The sequence below is a fragment of the Mytilus trossulus genome, chromosome 3 (genome assembly GCF_036588685.1).
Source record: "Mytilus trossulus isolate FHL-02 chromosome 3, PNRI_Mtr1.1.1.hap1, whole genome shotgun sequence".
NCBI lineage: Eukaryota > Metazoa > Mollusca > Bivalvia > Mytilida > Mytilidae > Mytilus > Mytilus trossulus.
In genome coordinates this window covers 44775408-44785956 of record NC_086375.1, presented here as the reverse complement: position 1 = coordinate 44785956, position 10549 = coordinate 44775408, and the positions used below count along the sequence as shown (strand labels likewise).

Sequence of the window (10549 nt, the reverse complement as noted above, 5' to 3'; positions counted from 1 at the left end):
TGATTGTGTGCAATTTTTAGAAGACATTTGATGGGAATTTCGAAAAGAAGTCAAAACGTTACAAATCTGGTCTACAAATCATGATGAGCAATTCTTAAATGTGATGAAAAAGTCGAATCAAAAAAAGTAATTTTGTACCCATAATTATACACAAAATAATAACTAAAGTTATATATTTTTAAATAGAATAAAAATACACGAACTTTAGTAAAATCTGATGTTAAATGGACAAAGACACAAAAATTAACCTCTTCCTTAAAAACTTGTTTTTAGAATCTTGAAAATGAAAATAAAATTTGAAGAAAATTATCTCCCTTACTACATAGAACTTGTTAAAGCTGTGTTATTAGTCAAGACAAAGAAAACTAACTGATATACAACAGTTGAAGCTTGATGATGAAATTTAAATTCAATTATGTTAAGAGCAAAACGAGAATACTGTGGACTCTTTATTTATTTATTATTCCCTAGTTAATAATCTTTTGTGGAGTCAAGTTATTCACCAAATATTTTTTCATGGACTTGCATGGAAAATTGGTAAAAATTTCCGAAAGAAAGCATATTGTTGGAGGTTAGAGTTGAAAATTAACCCAAGAATTAGATATTTGAGGCAAAAGAGATTTTACTACTGTATAACACTAGGGATGATGATTTAAATAACTCTAGGAAATGATGATAGTTTCAGATAACTCAGAATGAAGTTTTTTGGGGGGGATTTGAAATGATTTGAATAATTATTCTTCCCACTTGGTCAAAGCATTAAGTTATTGTATTTTAGATAGGAGAAACATCCAAGTTGTTTATAATTTTGAAATGTTACTTTTTCTTCTCAAATACATGTACCTTGTTAGTGACCAGTGCTTTAAAGAAACAGATACCCTTCAATAATTTTGATGACGCTAAAGTAAATACTGTAAAGAAATTTTTCACAATACTGGTACTTGAATTCAATTTAATATAATATATTTCATTTTTACATTTCTAATACATCATAATATATCATATTCTAAATTATCATATTCAATTTAGAATTTGATTTAAGATATTGGCATTTAACATAGTTTTGAAACTGTTTTTCAGATTTTAAGTTCAGAGAAGCTTTAAGCTCAATTTTTTTTTTTAAATTCAAATGACTATAAAAATATCAAATACATTTCATTTCAGAATTACATATAAGATTCCCTTGAATGCAAAATACCATATCCTGATTACTTGAAACCATAGAACCATCCAAAGAACAATAAAAGAAACAGAAGATATAACCAGACCCAACTGCAAGCTACACGTCACCAAAAAGAAACTATGTTAAATGTTAGCAAGAAGACGCAGCGCTCCAAACTCAATGTATTTCTGAAATGATAATTTGATATTTTCTTGGTCTTTAAAAAAAATAACTTTCAAGATGAACAATAATGTTCAGTTATGAAACTTTCAATGCAGATGCTTATGAGCTTGATTTAGTTTCAAGTACAAATGTACTAAGGTATTATCTGATTTGACAATCAAGACGTATTGAAAATAGTAAAATATTTAGGGAAATTGTTTTTCTGAAATTCCAATTTATCCTTTTCAATTGGTGTACCAAAAAAAACAACCATTTTCAACCACCCAAAAGCACTGATAGAGCAAACAGGACAATGTTTAAAAATGTTTTTAAAGTATTTGTCAATTATAGTGCCAAAAAACCTAATAATCCTTATCCAAAGTTATTTCAACTATCTCCATTTCTGCATTGATCACTATGATAAATAAAATGAACAAATTAAATAAGTGGGTGTTCCACTCTTGGTAAATCTTTAAAAAAAATTTTGCTTCTAAGGTTGCATATTAAAGTATGCCTAATTTTGCTTTTGAAAATTATGGGTAAATTTTTTTACAGCATTCAAGAAGAAAAAAAGTTTAATTATAAATTAATTACTTTTTGTATGTTATAATCAAATCAAATCAAGATTCGTTTTGGGTTTTATTATTTAACTCCCTATATTTTTGGTACATTATGATTTGTATCTATTTATCACTATGGAATACATGATTTTTTTATTTTTTTGGGTTAGAAGTCTTACTATATTTCATGAAATATGGAAAAGGCCTTTTCACCAAGACAAACTGATTTCAATTCAGATAGCATCACTTTCAAGCAGTTTCTTATACTAAAATAACCATGGTATAATATTTTAACCCCCCCCCCCCTTTTTTTTCAACCTTCCAAAGGGCAAATGACATGACTTATTTTGGCATAGTGTGTCTGAATTTTACCTTTTCAAATTAATAGCACAATTGCATCACATAGTTGAAACACCACATCATATTGGTATTCCCCATTTCATATTAGTTACCTCCCCTTCTTTTTTTCCTCTACCATCATTCAAGATATCAGTGTTTTCATGTAGACTGATTCAGAATTTGTTATTGATTCACTTTATATTTTCTGTAGAAAACGATACATTATTCAAATGTAAAAATTCAAAGAAGCATATGTCTTAATTTACCCCCAAAAATAAAGAAATTTGTTATTTGTAATCTTTTTACTATTGAACACATTTAATAGTTTGGTTATGCATGAAAACAGTTTGATAATTTTTTTTTACATTCTGTAAGTAAATTATCATTTCCAAATTTTGATTTTATTCAAGAAGTTAATTACTTATTATTTTTTATATTTCAATATTTCAGTAAAATATTTTGAAGAAAGATGAAAAAACACACAAAAATTAATGTCGCATTTTGACAATTTTTTTATAGTATAAATGGAGCAATGAATGAAAAAAAAAACATTTAACTTTGCCATTTTGTAAATTAATTAACATATCAAATACGTGCTACCGTTCTGTGGTGCCTGAGACCATTCCTGTTTGTTTGGGTTAGTGCTTTGTGCACGAGATCAACCCTGGTCTTTGGTTAGGTTGGTGTGTGGTACCTGAGATCACCCCTGGTCTTTGGTTGGGTTGGTGCTTGGAGTCTTGAGAACCTCTCAGGTCTTTGGTTGGGTTGGTGCTCTTTGACCTAGTTCATCTCAAGTCTTTGGTTGGGTTGGTGCTCTTTGACCTAGTTCATCTCTGGACTTTGGTTGGGTTGGTGCTCTTTGACCTAGTTCATCTCTGGACTTTGGTTGGGTTGGTGCTCTTTGACCTAGTTCATCTCTGGACTTTGGTTGGGTTGGTGCTGTACAGTTTTAGTTATCATTGTAGACAATTTTCAGTCATTTCTTTTGGTTATATGTTGTGTTGTCTTTTCTCATCACATGGTTTTAGATTGGCTCTTTGGTGTCTTTCTTTTTTGTGTATGATCTTGTTAATCATTATACTTGACTGTTTGAATTTTTGAGGATAAGCTATTCCAAGATGTTCTAGGACATGGATACCTTCTTGATTACACTGTGTGCTGCTTCATTGAAAAAAATGTTAAATAAGATGTCTACGAGTTAATTTTGTGAGGTAGAATATGTTTTGTGTTCCAAGGTGTTCTGTGTCAAATTACACCAGTTAATACTTTTGAAATTAACGATTTCTCACAAAAAAAAAATGTTTTTACTGTTCAATGTAGTTTTTTTTTATTACCATGTTAAGAATTCAATCCGCATAGATACTTAAAATGATTAGAAGGGTGTTGATTCTTTATATTTAAGGTACATGTATTTCAGTTGTTTTGTTCTGTGTTTTTTTGTGTTTTTTTTTATCTCATTGGCATTAATACCACATTATTTTCCTCAAAGACAAACACACATAAAGACAGAAATAATAAATACTGTATACCTATACATCTTTGTAGGAACTCTGAAATGGATAGGAATAAGAAAGATTAGTAATTTGTTGACATTTTTTTTGGTCACTTCCATCAAAGAAATGGACATATGGAATCTATGCCACTCTTCTTAGTCTGTTACAACAGAGCCATACTCTAGGATCTATGACTGAGGTTGCATCTACAACAAAAAATATAAATTATTAGTGTGCGAGAACATTGGAGTCACTACCATTAAATGGGTCCATGACTGAAACATCCTCAGCTGCATCTGCAAAATGTAAATCTGTAGTGTTGGAGAATGTTGGTGTCACTTTCATCAAACGGGCCCTTTAACAAGCTCATGGTAGAGTGATCTTGTTACTATTGTATAGTGCTGCGGAAACTCTTTGCTACCCTCCCTGGCCTAGTACAACGGAGTCTATCCAACGTCTATGACTGTAACATCTCCATGCTGCAATCTGCAAAAATCAAAAGTATAAAATAAAACATCTGTTGGTGAACTCTGAAATCAAAATAAAAATATATATATGTATATACAACATTATGCATATAAGTATAAAATCAATCAAATTTTATTTTATTTTCTTTGAAATAACTTTCAAAATTCAAATTGTCTTTTTTTAATTAACAACTTTCAAAGTTCAAATTATTTTTTTTTTTAATTAACAACTTTCAAAATTCAAATATTTTTTTTTTAGATAACTTTTTTTAATTTTATTTTTCCTTATAATTTAGCGAAGTAACTGCTGTAAAAATACCAACATCATATATTGTCATTGGCTTAGTCTGTTTCTATTGTTACCGTTTCTGACATTGGACAAAGACTTCTTTTTAAATGAGTTTTACTGTGAGTATTGCTGTATGTTTGTATTTTGTGCATATTGCTGTGTGTTTGTTTTTCTACATTGGCTCTTTAAGAGGTATATGTGTGGGTTAAGATCTATCAAAACATGTTTAACCCACTGCCTTTTTGCACTTTTTTTTTCTTTTTTTCAAATTTTATATTATTGATATGTTTTGGAGTTTAGTGTGCCCTCCTCTTTCACGGAACAAGTATACGTTTTTGTATAGGGACCAGCTGAAGCATGCCCTGGATGCTGGATTTTCTAGCTGTGTTGAAGACCCAATAAATATTGAGTGGCCTTTGGCTGTTTTTCTGTTTTCTGTTCTTTGATTTGGGTTGCTGTCTCCGACGTAATTCTCAATTTTATCTAAGATGTACCCTTGATTACACTCACTTGAGTACTGCTGAAAGAATAATGTGTGTGGGCAAAACCAGTCACCAAAACCATTCTTTGTGGTAGCTCTTTTGTTTCATTTTTTTATTTTGACATTCTGTTTTTTTTAATAATCTGACCAAGCTGAGCAATCATCTACTACAATGGTTCTTCTTAAATGTTTCAAGCATAAAGACCAAAATGAGGTTGAATTATAGTCTTGGAAAACAATAATATATAAGCAATGTTTTTGAGATCAATTTTACAAAGTTAAACTAAAGTGAAAGTTATTACTTCATTATTCCACTTTTAGAAATGTTTATAAAAAACAAAATGCTGCTATTTGTTGTCTAAATCATAGTGTATGCCTCTGAAAGTGATAAATATTCTAAATATTTATTTTTTAAATTGAGTGGAAGCTGGCAAAAAAACACAAGAAAATTAAGTAATTTTTATAACAATTTCAAGTTCACAGAAAAGGGGTTTTGCTCCTAAGTGTGTCTAACATATAAAACCTCAAGCTTAGCTTTACATATTTGGTGAATTCTTTAATGTTAAAAATAAAAGTGTCAATCCCCTTGCAAAAAAGTTATTTATTCTAGGGCACAAACCATAGGACATACTATCAACAGTAAAATATGGTGAACACTTTACCAAATATTAAAGCCAAATCTTCTTATCACTTATAAAAGATTGTGCTGCATTTGGTCAAACTCATTTATACTCTGCAGAAACTAAAAAAAAAATCAGTCTAGTCAATCAAATGTTTAGCATTGACAATGCATTGAACATTTCAATGAAACTAACAAACATAAGGTTCTTTGTGACTGTAGAGTTCAAAGCCCATAAACAACCAACAATGACAAAATGATTTCCATGTCCTCAAACAAGTCGACACTATAGTCACTTGTGCCGTTCAACTTCAAAAACATTTTGTGTCTTCGTCAAAGTCAGAGTGCAGTGTTAGTGAAATAGTCTCTACAGAGAAGAAATGAGTAAAAATCTTTAAATTAAAGTTCTTGAAAAATATATTCATTTTAAGATGTAGGACACACATTTGACATTTTAGTGTGCTGACTTGGGTATACATGCTGTGATGTTTTGTTAGAAGAATGGCATCCTACATCATAGTCTTGAAATTTGTTTGTGGAAAAGAAAAAAAATCTTTTGTTGATGAAAGCATGGCAAAGGGTTTTAAACAATTTTTTTAAATTTTTTATCTTTAAGTTATCAATTATAAATACCACAGACCCTTACAAAAGGAACATTTGAGAAGAAACATTATGCCTTGATTAAAATTGAATTTTAATTTAAATAAACACTACTACCTATAAAAAGCTAACATGTTTAATAACTCATTTAAATGAATTTATCAAATCTTAAAAAACATGTGATAAAATAAGTAAAAATCCAAATAAAGTTCAAGGTCACTTAAATACGTTAAAATGCTGGAGAATATTGTAGAATTGACACATTTGACACAATTAAATAAAAATTAGGAGATAAAACTTTTATAAAAAAGCAAATTGCTTAAATGAAGAAAAACAATTAATTTCTATGCCAAAAATAAATGAAAATACAAGTTAACTGGTCAAAAAGAAATGACTATCTTAATGTTTATCACCAATATAAGCCAATGAGTTTTCAAAATTACAATCCATGTGGTCAAAGTTATCTCCCATTGTTTAAAGGTAAGCTTCATCAAACAACTTCCATTCACAAATTTGAAAAATTGCCAGGGCCATTGAAATAATCTAAAAGGCCAATGAGGCTGTGTTGAATGAAATATTTCCTCTTGGCGGGATCTCTTAGATTTCAAATTTTGTTGTGCGATAATTGCATTTTTTTTTTTATAAAGTACATATTAAATTAGCTAATTCAAAATAAGAGGCCCTTAAATATAAAAAAAATTCTGCATAAATTTTTAAGTTTGGTGTAGGCATTGCACAAAAAGGGTAATCTTTAAGGAAAAATATTAATGGTTGAACCTTGCCACAATTGCTCATGTGCTTGTCAGAATTTGGTGTTTATATAAGTTTTTTGTTTGTCTGTTCATTTTATTCACAAATATTTTAGACTTTTGATGATTTACAACTTCATGTATTGTATAAACATCAGACTCTAGTTGAAGACCTCTAGATGTGTTTGGCTTTTTATTTTCGTTTGGTTGCTGCTTTGTTGATTTATACCCTGCATTTGTTTTGTTTTTTATAATGATGAATAATATTTAACCAACAAAAAGAATACTCACCAAGTATAATTATAGGAGAGGTTCTTACTATACTCTTTGGTAATCACAAATATACTTAGTAGCTATCTTACTGTAGACATTGCTCTTCAGGGTCATCCAATATTGTTCTACTCTCTGCTCAGTTGTTGGGTTCCTATAAAACATAATTTCTTTTTAATATATATGAAAGAATGGAAATTTGAAAACTATCTAAAATCCCTATTCAAAGACGGTAATTTTTATTTGGAACATCTACTTTAATCAATGCACTATTTCACCTTATTTCTAATAAATTTATTTTGAAAAAACAACAAATATCCGACTAAATATCAATTTTATAATGTAAAATTACCCACCACTGTCTAAGGTTAGAAGGATTATAAATAATCTCATTGGTAAAATTCATTTCTGCACAAAAAGTACTTACATTTAAATATTTTTCAAAACTCAATCAAACTTTTGAATAAAAATAATATCTTAAGTGCCAACTGATTATGTATGAGATGAAGAACAGCAATAATAGCACTGTTCCTTAGCTTTTCCTGTTTTTTTTTTTTTTGCGCAGTCGATGTTCAAGGGTTTGGATGGGGTTAAATGATTAAAGAATAATGCCCTTAAAAATGAAAATTAGAGAATAACGGGCAAAAAAAAGGGGTGAAAATTAAATGTTTACAGAATAACAGACCCCCCCTCCATCCAGACCCTCATGTTCTGATTTTGTGTTCTGGATGATTCTACTCCATATCCTTTGTTTTTCTGTTGGTTTTTTATTTGCTAAACTGTAGCACTAGCTCTATCGAAGATGAATACCAATTTATACTTAAATATCCATAATATTATGGTATTCAAATCTGAGAAAATAATATCAAAAAGATTTACTGGGTGAAATTCATCAGCAAAAAAAATAATCCATATGCTTTCTGTCTCAAATATTAATGAAATAAATAATTTGGTTATATTTATTTTTTATCACCACAGAAAATTAGAATCTAATTGTTAATATATTGTGTGCAATATTTTATCAGATTTAACTGCTAGTTATTCAAATGGTTAAAAATGCAGAGTTTGATTAAGTTTTTAAATAAACTATTTGACTATATACCTGTATTCACTTGGTCGACTATCAGGTGAAAATCAACTTTTGTCTAATGGAGTTGATATACTGTCTGGCTTTCCAAAATGTATCTGAATACCAATCTAGATTTGAGATGGCTTAAAATCCTTAAAGTTCAAATTATCCAAGAACTGAAAAGAAATATTTAATATTAAAATATCTCTTCTTTTTTCATTACAGAAAACCATCAACATACTGATGGTTACTTTCTGGCATACCGTTCACGACTGGTAAATGTTTCTAAATAATTTGATACTAAATTCCTAAAAAATGTTGTTTTAAGAACTATACTTGTTGAGGGAAAATCTAAACTCACCACAACACATTTTAATATTTATTAAGTCAAATGACCCTACAACACAAGGTTTTCAACATTAATGTATTCCCTAGGTTTTGCCAACCAGCACAAAGATCTACAAAAACTTCTCGCAAATTGATGTGTATTGTTCCTCATAGACAGATACATGAATGTGACCTCTATTCCTTTTGTTGTAGGTAGAGCTGATTTGGAAGCAATACCTTGTCAAGATACATGAATCTTACAACATGCATGAAATATTTGTCACTAAACATTATGCAAAACAACAATCAATCATGAAATCTTACATGGCTACAGTAACAGTTCATTGCTGTTTATATACAAGAGTATAAGAAGCTTGAAGACATTATAACCATAGTAAATCAATCCACTTGAAGAAATGGTGTAAAGTTGTATTGTTCACATGGATCCTACCTAATTCTGTATAAGAAATTTGTGAATTAATCAACCCTTCAAAAGTCATTTTCTGGAACTAAAAGTTCAAATCAAAATAGACATAATTAAAGCAATTTTAAAATAATAACAAAATAATACCTTAAATCCTAATTAAATTTAAATCATATTTCATGTCCTCAGAATATTCATGTAAGGAAAGATTTTAAAAACACAGATCTTTTTCCTAGTCAAGATCAACTAATTTAAAACTGATTTGGAGCCAAATTCTAACCTGTTGATCACATGATCATACAGGTAATAAAATCTTTACACTCAAATCTACTCACTTCACACTTGAGTAACTGGCTGGGTAGAAAAGTATCTTCACCTGACAAAGGTATTTCACAAAATTATGCAACTGAATTTAAAGAATTGCCCCCAAGAGCATAATTTGTATCTATAAAGGAATATTGAAATCTTAAACATGACCATGATGAGGCTAAACGAACCTCTATAAAAAAAAATCTCCCATGTTTTTTTTGTTTTGTTACGGCATTGCAAGAGCATTCATTCAGTAAATGCAATTTCAAAAACTTAAAAGGTGAGCTTTAAGAATTGAATAAAAATTTGATATTTTGAATGCTGTTTGCATAATGTCCAGTGGCAAATACTTCATTCTTATTCAGGACAAGAACAAATTAACAACAAATACAATAGTTTTGTCATGTAGAAGAAAACCGTTTGAGATGAAGGTCAGGGAAAATGTGGACTGCCACTGAATAATCAAGGTGATTTGGATAAGGGAAGTAATTTAGCCTTGTAAAAGGCAATCTTCAGACCCCTGTATTATTTGCAAAAAATGACATGACTAGGACATTTTGTACATATATATAAACCAACATAAAGAAATGGCAAAAAGTCATCTGTGTGTTTCACATCCAACCTTATTCTGTATGAAAAAATTATAAAATCTTTTAATTTTTTTTAAATTATTTTCTGGAACTCAAAATTTGAAATCAAAAACATATTACATTAAATTAAATCATTATTACTGAATTAAATACCTTAAAACTCTTCCTAACACGTTTTCATATTTCATGTCTCCAGAAAAATTCTCAGGAAAAAATTGCAAGTCTTTGTACAAATGAAGATCAAACTAATTTGAATTCTTACCTGTAGATCACATGATCATACAGGTAAGATTTTTTTCACTTGAAATCTACTCACTTCACACTTGAGTAACTGGCTGGGTAGAACAAAATAATAATTTATTTTTAAACCTGAAAAGGGTATTTCACAAAATACGATTTTTTTTTTAAATAATAAAGCATTTACCAAAAAGGGAAAAGTTATTTTATGAACAAAAAATTAAAAACATGAGGCTCCAAACACATGCATACATTTTATAAACTTTGCATAATATTGTCTAAAGGATGAGTGTATGTATAACCACCATTGATTTTCCCCTTAGGGTATTATTAGTAAATAGTCTTTGTCAAATTTGCACTTTAAAAAAAATGTAAAGAATTTTTGGTTGAACTTTCAAATAA

General features: G+C 29.3%; 1 long non-coding RNA gene across 1 annotated transcript; it reads right to left on the bottom strand.

The window, feature by feature from the left end:
- Positions 1–2723: 2723 nt before the first annotated feature.
- LOC134711589 (uncharacterized) lies at positions 2724–10196 on the bottom strand. Its single transcript, XR_010106198.1, has 4 exons — positions 10064–10196; positions 8294–8436; positions 7213–7345; positions 2724–3773 (listed from the first exon to the last, which is right to left on the bottom strand). It is a non-coding gene; the product is annotated as an uncharacterized LOC134711589 (long non-coding RNA).
- Positions 10197–10549: the final 353 nt, after the last annotated feature.